At 37.8% G+C, this 15,182-nt stretch overlaps 1 pseudogene; it reads left to right on the forward strand.

Annotated features, from left to right (window-relative positions):
* The first annotated feature begins 2,120 nt into the window (after positions 1-2,120).
* The window catches only part of LOC100671824 (chromobox protein homolog 3-like), a 50,547-nt pseudogene continuing 37,485 nt past the window's right edge, over positions 2,121-15,182 (forward strand).

The raw sequence follows: 15,182 nt of genomic DNA on the forward strand, positions 1-15,182 counted from the left end.
TGATTTCCCTATTTGAGTTGATATCAGGATGTTCTGTTCTGTGACCTTGTGTTGTGCTGGTATCTGATATTATTGGTTTTCTGACCAAACAATTTCCTTTAGTATTTCTTATAGCTTTGGTTTGGGTTTTGCAAATTCTCTAAGCTTGTGTTTATCTGTAAATATCTTAATTTTGCCTTCATATTTCAGAGAGAGTTTTGCTTGATATATGATCCTTGGCTGGCAGTTTTTCTCCTTCAGTGCTCTGTGTATGTCATCCCATTGCCTTCTTGCCTGCATGGTTTCTGCTGAGTAGTCTGAACTTATTATTGATTCTCCCTTGTAGGAGACCTTTCTTTTATCCTTGGCTGCTTTTAAAATTTTCTCTTTATCTTTGGTTTTGGCAAGTTTGATGATAATATGTCTTGGTGTTTTTCTTTTTGGATCAATCTTAAATGGGGTTCGATGAGCATCTTGGATAGATATCCTTTCGTCTTTCATGATATCAGGGAAGTTTTCTGTCAGCAGATCTTCAACTATTCTCTCTGTGTTTTCTGTCCTCCCTCCCTGTTCTGGGACTCCAATCAGACGCAAGTTACCCTTCTTGATAGAGTCCCACATGATTCTTAGGGTTTCTTCATTTTTTTTTAATTCTTTTATCTGATTTTTTTTCAGCTATATTGGTGTTAATTCCCTGGTCCTCCAGATGTCCCAGTCTGCATTCTAATTGCTCGAGTCTGCTCCCCTGACTTCCTATTGCGTTGTCTAATTCTGTAATCTTATTGTTAATCTTTTGGATTTCTGAATGCTGTCTCTCTATGGATTCTTGCAACTTATTAATTTTTCCACTATGTTCTTGAATAATCTTTTTGAGTTCTTCAACAGTTTTATCAGTGTGTTCCTTGGCTTTTTCTGCAGATAGCCTTATTTCATTTCTGAGGTCATCCCTGATGTCTTGAAGCATTCTGTAAATTAGTTTTTTATATTCTGTATCTGATAATTCCAGGATTGTATCTTCATTTGGGAAAGATTTTGATTCTTTTGTTTGGCAGGTTGTAGAAGCTGTCACGGTCTGCTTCTTTATGTGGTTTGATATCGACTGCTGTCTCCGAGCCATCACTAAGATATTGTAGTGATTTATTCTATATCTGCTCACTGAGTCTTATCTTGTTTTTTTTTTTTTTCAATATATGTGGATGGGGTACTAGATTGTGCTGTCTTGATTGTTGTAGCCCTTGACTTACTTATGACCTATTACCAGCTGGTTTGGGCTGTTGCCAGATATATATGCCTGAGTCTATTCACTATTCTTGAGTAGAATCTGATTTTGGGTCATCAAGTGTGTGCTGCACCCTAACACCTATCCACCTTGAGAAGTAGTGGTGATAGTTGTGTGCACCAGATTCTATTAGCAGCTGGGGTTCTCCCTCCAGGGGAGGCAGGATGCTGACAGGCTTCCCCCAAGTGTCAGTGAGGTAGGTGTGTCTCTATTTCTAAAGCACCTTGGTGGGAGAGCTCTGCAGCTGTACCTTAGGCCCCCAATGCAAGTACCTCTACTGATTGGTAGGCGTCACCCTCCTTAGACCCCTAAGGCAAGAGGCTAGGTGGTCTGGGGGAAGATTCATCCCTCAGTTCCCTGTTGTGGACCAGTTAGGGCTCTGTTGAATACGCAGAGATATCAGACCTGGGAAATGTGTTTTTCCAGTAAATCCGCTAAAAAAAAAAAAAAAAAATGCAGTCAGATCCCTATCAGAAATGCCTTTGCATTATAATACCCACCTTATTCCCTGCAGGGATGAAAGCCCGAGATATGGATCACATATGCTTGGCTGGAGCTGGTTCTGTGTTTTTAGTCCAATTAGGGAAGGATTTTTGGTCCCTGGGTTTTTTGTGGTTGCTTCTCTCAGGCCAGAAGAATGGGTTAGGAAAAGACAAAAAACAAAACAAAAAAAACGTAAAAGAAAAGCCGTGGAGCCGTTCTCCCTCTGGCTCAGGAAATTCCAATGTTAATGAAGCTGCCCGGGAAGGGGAGGGGAGGGTTCAGAAAAACAGGAGAGAGTAGCACCCCGGAATATAGACAAAGTTGCTTATCTTGCTTGAGATGACTATTTTATCTGAGATTCCCTAGGGGCGTGTCGCCTATGTGTGCTGGCTGTGTAGAGGTTGCCCCGAGGGTCTGGCCCTCAGAAGCTGCGATCAGTTCCTCCGCTGCCAGTCCAAAGCCCAGCGTCAAGGTTCCCCAGCTGGGACGCTGCACTCCCGGCTCCAAAACCAGTTGCTGCCTCCCGGCGACTTCTCCTCCCGCCAGCTGCGTCACCGCGCCGCCCGTGCTGACCGACTGGGCCCCCTCCCTGGGTCAGTTCAGGGGGGTAGGGCTGCGCCCCGTGTTTGCGCTGTCACAGGATGTTGTGTTCAGCTCCCCTGCACCCAGTCCTAAGCCCAGCGCCAAGGTTACCTGACTGGGACACTGGCTCCAGGGTCCAAAAACAGTTGCTGCTTCCCTGTAGTTGTTCGTTCTCCGTCTCTGTCACTCAGGTCAACTCTTTAAATCTGTGTTTGTTGTTCAGGGTTCGTAGATTGTCATGTATGTGATCGATTCACTTGTTTTTCTGAATCTTTGTTGCAAGAGGGATCAGAGGTAGCATCTACCTAGTCAGCCATCTTGGCCAAAACCCTCCCCCCCTTTTTTTTTTTATAAGTTAGAATTTGTTCTACATTTTCCTCTAACTCTGTCTGGGACCCTCTGTTGTGATCCCTGTCAGAACAGCTGGTGGTGGTAGCCAGGCACCATCTAGTTGTGCTGAACTCAGTCTGGTAAAGGCTGTGGTAGTTGTGGTCCATTAGTCCTTTGGACTAATTTTTCCCTTGTGCCTTTGGTTTTGGAAGACAAACTTTTGATAGACTTAGGTCAGGTTTGATATTCAAAGTATTGAAACCAGGGTTAGACTTAGAATGACTGTGTCTTGGGAACTGTTACCTCTGGTGGGCAGGTCAGGAGTGGATCAGGAGAGACCCACTGGTGGTGGGCAAGATACAAGGAGCACAGAATAGTGCCTGGAAAGGGGGTAGAAGGAACTAGATAAGGGTCAGTATTCTTTGTTAACTGACTGGAGGGATCAGGGCCCAGTTACTTAAGCATGGGGAATCAGAGACCTGGGTGGAGGTTGCTACTTAATGCTTGTTTTAATGCCCAGGAATCAAAATTACCCCTTTCCACACCTCTCCACTCCACCTGCTTTCCTTTCCCACCTCCTACATATAAGTTAGAGTTTGGGGAGGGACCATTCACCTATTTCTCAACTCTATTCATTACTGGGGAAGAAACTTCTATTATTAATTAAAGAAGACTTTCTCTGATTCAGGAATTGAATGTACCTGAGCTTATAGAAAACCGGCTATCATTAACCAAATTGAGAAACATGAAAGTAGTTGGGGATTGGTAGTAATAGATTCTCACTAACTCATTTACTTCCCTTAGAGGACTCCATAATGAGACCCCTGGTTTGCATTTGTAGAAGGGTATGTGTCTTACGTGGGATATGGTTTGTAGCCATGGAACAAGACAATCAATTAGCCATAGAGTTGTAGCTCCACCCTCAAATTGATTTGTATGGAGTGAAACTGGCTCACTAACCTGATTAGCTAAAGACAAGTATTGACAGATATTCCAGCAATCAGAAAATAAGTACTTTATTTTAGGATATTATCAGCAAAACTACAACCTTCCTGTATCTGTAACTATATACACTGCCCTACCACTTGTTACCAGGGGTCCATTCTCTCTACTGTTATTAGAACCAACACTTCCACCTATATACTGGATCCCACCCTGTTCAAAGATTTTGGTTCTAGCATTCTCTCTTCTTTATCAACAGTTTCTTTTTCCCAACTGGAATATTGCCACCAACATACCAATATATCTCCCATCTTTAAAACAACCCTCCCTTACCTCACTCATATATCCCTTTAGGCCAGTGATGAAGAGCTCGGCCATTAACCAAAAAGGTCAGCGGTTCGAATCCACCAGCTGCTCCTTGGAAACCCTATGGGGCAGTTCTACTTTGTCCTATAGGGCCGCTGTGAGTCGGAATCGGCACATCAGTAACAGTTTTTTTTTTGTTGTTTGTTTTAAATAGAAAAACTACTTCCAAGAAGGGTTATCTCTATTCACTGTTTTAACGCCCTTACCACAACTCTCTCTTGAACATACTCCAACAGGACTTTCATTTTCTCTGTTCCCCTAGAATCACTCTTGTTAAGATCATTAATGGCATTCAAATTGCCAAAATCAGTCCTCATTTTACCTGATTTATCAGCATCACTAGACACAATTCGTCCCTATGTCTTGAACATTCTCTTTCTTTGACTTAGAATACTATTCCCTTCTGGTTTTACCCACACTTCACTGGTCAGGCCTTTTCATTTTTCCTTGCCGCCTCTCTTCTTGCCAGCTTCTCTGTTGTCCCTCATTCCTTCTCTAGCTACCTTCACTCCCAAGATCATTTTCTTCAGTTTTGTGGCTTTGGTTTCCATCAATACACTAACTTATATCTCTATGAGTTGTAAGTCTCATTTATCCCAAAATGCCTTTTCAACATCTTCACTTGGAGTTTTAATGTATCTCACGACTCAAACAGAAATCCTTCACCCAAACCTATTTCTTTCCCAGTGTTCCCCTGCCTCAATAGCTGAATCACAGTTCTTTTAGTTGATAGGATTTGTGTAATTCTGCTCTTGGTTAGCTCTTTGCCCTATAATTTTATGTTATTCTTCCTCTTCATTCACTGTGCTAGCCATACCAATCTCTTTACTGTTTGTAAACGGGCCAGGCATACTTCTACCACAGGGCTTTTGCACTTGTTGCTCCTACTCCCTGGATATTCATGTGGCCCATTCCCTTACTTCACTGGGCTATCTGTTCAAATGTAATCTCTTCAGAAAAGCTTTTCTTATCTACTCTAAAAGTAAAAACTCTCCTAAATAAGTCTCTATTCCATTTTGTTTTATTTTTCTTTGAAGAGCTTATCATTGCTTGACATTGTGTTATCTATTTGTTGCTTATCTCTCCTACTAGAAGAAAAGATCCAGAGGGCACGGGTTTTTGTCTGTATTGATCATAGTTCTATTATCAACATCTAGAACAGCACCTAGCCGCAATAAGAAGCTCAATAAATATTTGTTGACAGATCAAATAGAAGACTGAATTGTGAAATTAGATACTCCTGAGATAAGAATGAATGATTTTGTGTCAGAATGATCTGAGATAGTTTCTTGATTATTAGAAAGTGTTTTCTGTATGATTGAGTCATAATTTTTAGCTTGAACCTAGAATTATATCAGTATGCTCATATAAGTAAATTTCCAAACAATGAGGCAAATTGTTCTTTATCTTATTGTAATAATTAATCTGGTATTTGAAATAAAATAGGAAACATTAATTTCCCTTTTGTTTTTTCAGAGTTTTGACTTTGTAATATATCCAATATTCCTTGTCCTCCCCCATCCTTTTCTTGCCATTCTTGCATCGTAATAATGATACACAGAATACAAAGGAGGGGGCAGGAACAGTTAGGCTCTGGTCACGCATTCCAGGTTCTACACCAACGAATAGGTTTTAAATGGAGCATGAGATGAGCTATATTTCCCCCAAACTGACTAATATGTTGAGCAAATCTGAGAAAAATGATTTGATACATAACTGTAAAGGTTAGCTGACAAAACAAATGGTTGAAATGTTCTTATTTATTTTTCATTTTTTACATTAAAAAGTCACTTTTAAAACTAATGCTATATATGATAAAATTCTGAGTTTGCAGACTTATCTTTTTGTATGATAAGCTGAAACCTGAGCCATTTATTTCTACAACTGTAAACATAAATCACCATGGCATGTAATACGTTAATGATCAGAAATAGCCCTTTGAGTAAGTGCTTGCATCAGTAACCTTTGAGAAATGCATCAGTTCTGTGTTTTCTCTGATAAAGAGGAAAGGTGACAAGGAGAACTAGAAGGATGGAAATAAGCAAAATTTTGAATGCAATAAAAAGATTTACGAAAGAAAGCCAAGGACTTATTATGTTGTATTTACATTTCTATAGTTTGTATCTTCAGATTTATAAGGGTACAATTATATTGCCAAATTAAACAGCAGACATGGAATAATATAATTTAAAATCGAATTCATTTATCAGCTTAAGGGAAGTATTAGAGATGCCAGATTGATATATAGCATGTAATCAAAGGAAAAGAACCCAATTGCTGATTTGAATGGCTCATGGAATAATAAATCCTTACTCCAAGCTAAAATTCTTTGATGTTCCCAGGCAACAGTAGTCCTTCAGTGACTTCATTATGATAATGTCAATGTTTTTTCTCAAGGGTAGTTTGAGAAGCAAATTATAACAATTACAAATACTGAAATTACAGAAAAAATCCCAAATATCATATTATTTTGTTATTATAAATAGTTCTACGAATAATAACAAAGTAGACAAGGTTTACAGTAATAGCTAGAGCTTGGGGCTTTTTTGGTATAGTAATTCATGAGCTTTCTAACCATAGGCTGGGGACATATTTGTAATTTACTTCATTTCTTTTAATTTATTTCAAGTTGGAAGGACTCTCAGGTTTCACTTTCAAGAGATCCCAGGTGTAAAAGCTTGTGATGTGTCTGTGATGCTAATGATGACTCTAAATATTAAAACTGCTGCTGTCACGGTATTTACATTGGAGCCAGTATTGATAACTAAATAGGAAACAGCAACTGACTGCTTAAAAAAACACTTCCTACAATTTAGTAGTTGATGTTTTGAAAATCCAGTCTTAACACATCTTAATGCATATCCAAAGCTCCTTATTTTCTAGTGATAAAACCCACAAATAGTAAAATATAACTTAGGTTAGATACCAGCAATGTAATGAGAGAATTTAGAAATATCAGAACTTGTATATTTAAGCGTTATCTTCTTCAGGGTGTTGCCTTGGGAGTTTGTATACTTATTTCAATGACTCTACCATTGCTCAAAATATGTTGGCCCTCATCTATGGGAATCCTTTAAGACTTCTTTAACACAGTTTCAATTGTAGTGATTCTTACCCCTTTGTGGACTAGACCCAAGTTTAGTTAACAACAACAAAACTCAGATCGACTGGATATTACTGTTTTGGATAAAAGCTACATTTTGATCATAAAGCATAAGAACATTTATCTCTTAAGAGACTAATGAAGTGGGACTAAAAATAATTCTAATATAAGAATTTTAAAATTACATATGAGAATGTATGTTATCATTAGTATTGTTAAAATAAAGCCACTCCCTGGACTCTCTGTTAACCCAGAACTAAAACCATTCCCAAAGCCAGCTCTTTAGACAAAGATTAGACTGGACTATAAGACATAAAATGATACTTGTGGAGAGTGTGCTTGTGCTTCTTAGTTCAAGTAGATACATGAGACTAAAAGGGCAGCTTCTGTCCAGAGGCGGGATGAGAAGGTAGAAGGGGACTGGAGCTGGTTGAATGGACACGGGAAACACAGGGTGGAAAGGGGGAGCATGCTGTCACATTATGGGGATTGCAACTAGGGTCACATAACAATATGTGTATGAATTTTTGTATAAGAAATTAACTTGAGCTATAAACTTTCACCTAAAGCATAATAATAATTTAAAAAAGCACCATAAAAAAAGAAAAAAAAAAAGCCAAAGCTTCATTGCTTTATAGTCACCATTTACCTGCTTCCCAACTGGGAAAATCATAATTTGGTTTTCAATCATTTTTAATGGACCTTTTAGTGATGTTAGTGGATTTGAGTTTAGGAATAATTTTTTAAAACCTTGATAAAAGTCTATCTAATGTATATGTAAAGTAGAACAATTTGAAAATTAAATATAATAAATGACATTTCACTCACTTTTGTGTGTGGAGGGGGCAGATCCTATATTACCATTCTAGTTTAGAGTCCATGCTTCTTTACTTCCTACCAACATCTATAGATAACTAAGTTCTAAATGTTGCAGTTCATTTATTAAGATTTCAATTCATTAATTTATCCTATAGGAAAAATAAGCTGGTCTTCTCTGAGTGTCTGAAAGGATTTTTGAGGCCCTTTTTAGCTCTGAACTTCTAGGTCTATACTACTTGTATATGAATGTGTAAATAAAATATGTTTCATTTTAATAAATAAATCCTTAATTTTCGGTATAAATGATGGAAGAGTATTGAGACAGCCAAGCACCCAAGATAATTATTTTCTAATTATGAATTTCAGGCAAACATAAAGGCAGGAAATATCTGATTACACTATGATTAAATAATATTTGTAAACAATTCCTGTGCATTTCCACTTATTGATATTTAAATTGAGTGTATAATACTAGTTATGTATTAATTTCTAGACAGCATGACTAATTACTAGACTATCATAATAAGAAGATTTAAAAAAATCCAAATAATAGATGGTTAAAAAGATTGTGGAGTCAAGTATAAGTCAATGAGAATGTCTTTATCTAATCTTTCAATTTTGTGTTTGTAGTAGTTCCTTTCCTCCCTCACCCACTAAAAGCTATAATTTTTAATAAATATTTTAATAATATTTGTCAACCTTTGGCATATTTAGTTAATATGACTCTGAACTTGCTCAAGAGAGAAATTTTAAGTCTTGCAGTGCTGGTTCATAGAGGGGATGGAGCGCTCCATCGTACATCACAGTTGTCCAGTGAGCTTCAAGACCTTAATGAAACTGTGTCCTTACCTGAACATATTAAGATAAAATCTTCACTAAACAGCACGAGAAAAATTCTAATTTTTATATGTAAATATCAAATGAAATTAAAAGAAATTAAAATATAGGAAGAATTAGAAACTGGTACCAGGAGTATAGAGTCCCTGGGTGGTTTAAATGTTTAATGTTCTTGGCTGCTAACCAAAAGGTTGGAGATTCAAATCCATCCAGAGTCACCTTGAAAGAAGGGCCTGGGGATGTACTTTTGAAAAATCAGCCATTGAAAACCCTTTGGAACACAGTTTTACTTCGACACACATGGGATCCCCATGAATCAGAGTAGACTCCATGGTAACTGGTAACCAGTAGTATTCTTCAAAACTCTGGAGTCTTAACATATGATATGTCAAACAATACATCTTTGTTAATTGGTTGAAATAATTTTATAGCTTAAATTGAAGGAAAATAAGGCAAGAACTAGGGATTTGGATAAAATCTGAAAAAAAGACTAGAGAGTGATCAGTAGTTAAAACAGTTAAGAACCTCTATTCTGGTAATTTGAATATATATATACGAATATTACATGCATAAACACATAAACATATATATACATACACACATATTTCCTATCTTGTAAGAAAGTACTTTTTTTTCTACTTTATTTTTTAAAAAATGTTATTATATCACTCTAGTGTGGTAAATAATAAAAGCAAATCTTATTTTAATGATTAAACATTTCATTTGTTAACACAATAAGAATTAGGATGCGATCGTGAAAGCATGCTTTGTGGCATAGTGGTGAAGATCTACATCTGCTAACAAAAAGGTTGGCAGTTCGAATCCACCACATGCACCTTGGAAACTCTTTGGGGCAGTTCTACTATGATCTTTAGGGTCACTGTGAGTTGGAATCAACTCGATGGCAATAGGTTTGGTTTTTTTACTTCAGCATGGACAACACTTGGGAACTTGAAAGAAATGCAGAATCTCAGGCTCTAAGATGTACTGAATTAAGAATCTTCACTTTACCAAGACCCTTATGTAATTTGTAGTATGTAAAGTCTGATAAGTACTGTTCTAGGACATTTAACTTGGCAATGGTGAGTAGGATGGTGAGGAGACACTTTGGATGGCTACTGTAAGAGTCCAGGTGAGAGATACTGAAGGTCTGAATAGTGGCGTTTCAGTGTGAAAAAGAATGATGAGAGTTGCAAGTTTCTTCACAACCTGGGCAGATTTTAAAAATGATTTTTATGCTCAGGCTTCACTCCCAAACATTTTTTTCCAATGGATCTGAGGTGAAATGGAAAATTTTTTAAAAAGTTCTCCTGATGATTCTAAGTATGTAGCCAAGTTTGAGAACCACTGCTCTAGAGATTGGAAGCCTGTAAATAGGTTTCATATTTAATATTTGTAAGGTGGAGTAAAAGTAAATAAGGATGTGAGATGACAGCAGCACAAAAGTGATTTAGAGTCTTAATTATGTGAAAATGACACTATTCATTTGAAAACTTTGATTTAGACAATGCAATCTTGATCCAAGTTCCAATTGCACTTTTTAACAAGATGGAGAAAAGAATCACCAACGTTACATGGAAAGGGAAGGAGACCTGGATAGTAAAGCATTACTGAAGAAGAACAAAGTGGGAGGCCTCATGCTACCTGATTTTAGAACCGATTTTACTGCCACAGTAGTCAGAACAGCCTGGTACTGATACAACAACAGACACATAGACAAGTGGGACAGAGTTGAGAACCCAGAAGTAATTCCATCTGCATATGTCACCTGATCTTTGACAAAAGCCCAAAGTCCATTTAATGAGAAAAAACAGTTTCTTTAACAAATGGCACTGATATAATTGGATATCCATCTGCAAAAAAATGACACAGGATCTATGCCTTACACCATACCCAAAAATGAATGAAAGACCTAAATATAAAACCTAAAATGATAAAGATCATGGAAGAAAAAATAGGGACAATGTTAGGAACTCTAATATATGGCATAAATAGTGTACAAACCATAACTAACAATGCACAAACTCCAGAAGAGGAACTAGATAACTGGGAGCTCCTAAAAATCAAATACTTATGCTCATCAAAAGACTTCACCAAAAGAGTGAAAAGAGAACCTACAGCCTGGGAAAAAATTTTTGGCTACAGCATATTGGATAAGGGTCTAATCTCTAAAATCTACAAGATATTGCAACACCTCAACAACAAAAAGACAAATAATCCAATTAAAAAATAGGCAAAAGTCCCAACTGAAATTAAAAGGATCATAATAGAATACTATGAAAAATGGTACTCCAACAAATTTTAAAACCTAGAGGAAATGGACAAATTTCTAGAAACACACTACCTACCTAAACTAACACAAATTGAGGTAGAAAAACTGAATAAACCCATAACAAAAGGAGAGATTGGAGAGGTAATAAAAAACTCCCAACAAAAAATGCCCTGGCCCTGAAGGCTTCACCGGAGAATTCCACCAGACTTTGAGAGAAGAGTTAGCACCACTACTACTAAAGGTATTTCAGAGCATAGAAAAAGAAGGAATACTCCCAAACTCATTCTATGAAACCAGCATAACCTTGATACCAAAACCAGGTAAAGACACCACAAAAAAAATTACAGACCAATATCCCTCATGTACATATATGCAAAAATTCTCAACAAAATTCTACCCAATAGAATTCAACAGCATATCCAAAAAAAAAATCATCATGACCAAGTAGGATTCGTACCAGGTATGCAGGGATGGTTCAACATTAGAAGAACAATCAGTGTAAGCCATCACATAAATAAAACAAAAGATAAGGACCACATGATCTTATGAATCGATGCAGAAAAAGCATTTGACAAAGCCCAACACCCATTCATGATAAAAACTCTCAGCAAAACAGGAAGAGAAGGGTAATTCCTCAAAGTAAAAAAAGGGCATTTATGCAAAGCCAGCAGCCAACATCATTCTAAATAGAGAGAGTCTGAAAGCATTCCCCTTGAGAACAGGAACCAGACAAGATGCCCTTTATCTCCACTCTTACTCAACATTGTGCTGTATGTAGGTCCTAGCCATAGCAATAAGGCAAGAGAAAGAAATTAAGGGCATCTAAATTGGCAAGGAAGAAGTAAAACTATCCCTATTCACAGATCATATGATCTTATACACAGAAAACCACAAAGAATCCACAAGAAAACTACTGGAACTAATACAAGATTTCAGCAAAGCGTCGGGACACAAGATAAACATACAAGAATCAGTTGGGCTTCTCCACACCAACAAAGAGAACTTTGAAAATGAAATCACCAAATCAATACCATTTACAATAGCCCCAAGAAGATAAAGTAGTTAGGAATAAACCTAACCAGAGGCGTAAAAGACCTATACAGAGAAGACTACAAGACACCACAGTAAGAAATCAAGAGACCTACATAAGTGGAAAAACATACCATGCTCGTGGATAGGAAGACTCAACATTGTGAAAATGTCAATTATACCCAAAGTGATCTACAGATACAATGCAATCTCGATCTAAATTACAACGGTTTTTTTTTTTTAAACATTAAAAAAAAAATGTACTTTAGATGGTTTACAGAACAAACTAATTTCTCATTAAACAGTACACGTATTGTTTTGTGACATTGGTTAACAATCCGACTGACATGTCATCAGTCTCCACATCTCCACTTTGGGTTCCCTTTTATCAGGTTTCCTGTACTCTCCTGCCTTCTAGTCCTTGCCCCTGGGCTAGTGTACTCCTTTAGTCTTGTTTTGTTTTACAGGCCTGTGTAATCGTTGCCTGAAGGGTGAACCTTGGGAGTGACTTCATTCCTGAGCTAAAAGGGTGTCTGGGGCCATATTCTTCAGGTTTCTCCAGTCTCTGTCAGGCCGGTAAGTCTGATCTTTTTTTTGTGAGTTAAAACTCTGTTCTACATTTTCCTCCAGTTTTGTCTGGGACCCTCTATTGTGATCCCTGTCAGAGCAGTCAGTGGTGGTAGCCGGGCACCATCTAGTTGTACTGGACTCAGTTGAGTGGAGGCCATGGTAGATGTGGTCTATTAGTCCTTTGGACTCTTTGGACTAATCTTTCCCTTATGTCTTTAGTTTTCTTCATTCTTCCTTGATCCCAAAGGAGTGAGACCAATAATGTATCTTAGATGGCTGCTCACAGGCTTTTAAGACCCCAGATGCTACTCACCAAAGTAGAATGTAGAACGTTTTCTTTATAAACTGTGTTATGCCATGAGCTAGATGTCCCCTGAAACCATAGTCCCCACAGCCCTCAGCCCAGTAATTTGGTCCCTCAGGGAGTTTGGATGTGTCTATGGAGCTTCCATGACCTTGCCTTGTACAAGTTGTGCTGGCTTCTCCAGTACTGTGTACTGTCTTACCCTTCACCAAAGTTACCACTTATCTATTGTCTATTTAGTGTTTTTCCATCCACACCTCTCCCCTCCCTTGTAACCATCAAAGATTGTTTCTTTTTGTGTGTAAACCTTTTCATGACTTTTTACAGTAGTGGTCTCAAACAGTATTTGTCTTTTTGTTATTGACTTATTTCACTTAGCATAATGCCCTCCAGATTCATCCACGTTATGAGATGCTTCACAGATTCATCATTGTTCTTTATCATTGCATAATACCCCATGCAGTAGCATTTTTTAATGAGATGGAGAAACAAATCACCAACTTCATATGGAAAGGGAAGAGGTAATGGATAAGTAAAGCATTATTGAAGGAGAACAAAGTGGGAGGCCTCACACTCCCTGATTTTAGAACTCATTTTACGGCCGTGGTAGTCAAAACAGCCTGGTATTGGTACAGTAACAGATACATAGACCAACAGAACAGAATTGAGAACCCAGATGTAAATTCATCCACCCATGAGCAGTTGATATTTGACAAAGGCCTCAAATCTGTTAAATGGGGAAAAGACAGTCTCTTTAACAAATGGTGCTGGCATAACTGGATATCTACCTGCAAAAAAATGAAAGTAGACCCATACCTCACACCATGTACAAATACTAACTCAAAATGGATCAAAGACCTAAATATAAAATCTAAAATGATAAAGATCATGGAAAAAAAGAAAGGACAACATTTGGGGCCCTAATACACGGCATAAATAGTATAGAAACCATAGCTAACAATGCACAAACACTAGAAGAGAAACTAGACAACTGGGAGCTTTGAAAAATCAAACATTTATGCACATCAAAAGAGTAAAAAGAGAACCTACATACTGGGAAAAAATTTTTGGCTATGACATATCCAATAAGGGTCTAATTTCTAAAATCTATAAGATACAGCAACACCTCAACAACAGAAAGACAAATAACCTAATTAAAAATGGGCAAAGGATATGAACAGACACTTCTCCAAAGAAGACACTCAGGTAGCTAACAGACATCTGAGGAAATGCTCACGATAATTAGCTGTTCCACCCACTGAAACCCACTGCCGTCGAGTTGATTCTGACTCATAGCGACCCTATAGGACAGGCTAGAACTGCCTGATAGAGTTTCCAAGAAGCGCCTGGCGGATTCGAACTGTCAACCTCTTGGTTAGCAGCGGTAGCACTTAACCACTACGCCACCAGGGTTTCCAATTAGCCATTAGAGAAACACAAATCAAAACTACAATGAGATACCATTTCTCCCTAACAAAATTGGCACTAATCCAAAACACACAAAATAACAAATGTTGGCGAGGTTGTGGGGAGATTGGAACTCTTATGCACTGCTGGTGGGAATGTGAAATGGTACAACCACTTTGGAAAACCATATGGTGTGTCCTTAAAAGGCTAGAAATGGAAATACCATATGATCCAGTAATCCCACTCTGAGAAATATATCCTAGAGAAATAAGAGCTGTCACATGAATAGACATATGCACACCCATGTTCTCTGCAACACTATTCACAATAGCAAAATGATAGAAACAACCTAAATGCCCATCAACAGATGAATGGATAAACAAATTATGGAACATACATACAGTGGAATACTGTGGAACCATAAAGAACAACGATGAATCCATGAAACATCTCACAACGTGGATGAATCTGGAGGGCATTATGCTGAGTAAAACAAGTCAGTCACAAAACGACAAATATTGTATGAGACCGCTGTTATAAGAACTCAAGAAAAAGTTTAAGTACAGAAAAAAGCTTTCTTTGATGGTTGTGAGAGTGAGGAAGGATAGGGAGGGAAAACTACTAACTAAATAGTAGACAAGAGTCAACTTCAGTGAAGGGAAGAACAACCGAAGTCAGCGTAACTGGACAAAACCAAAAACATAGAAGTGTCCTAGACACATCCAAACTTTGAGGGACAGAGTAGCTGGGCCTGGAGCCTGGGGACCATAGTTTTGGGGGAGATCTAGGTGAATTGGCATAACACAATTTATAAAGAAAATATTCTACATCCCACTTTGGTGAGTAGTGTCTGGGGCCTTAAAAGCTTGTGAGTGGCCAT

This window comes from Loxodonta africana, chromosome 6 (assembly GCF_030014295.1).
Source record: "Loxodonta africana isolate mLoxAfr1 chromosome 6, mLoxAfr1.hap2, whole genome shotgun sequence".
Lineage (NCBI taxonomy): Eukaryota > Metazoa > Chordata > Mammalia > Proboscidea > Elephantidae > Loxodonta > Loxodonta africana.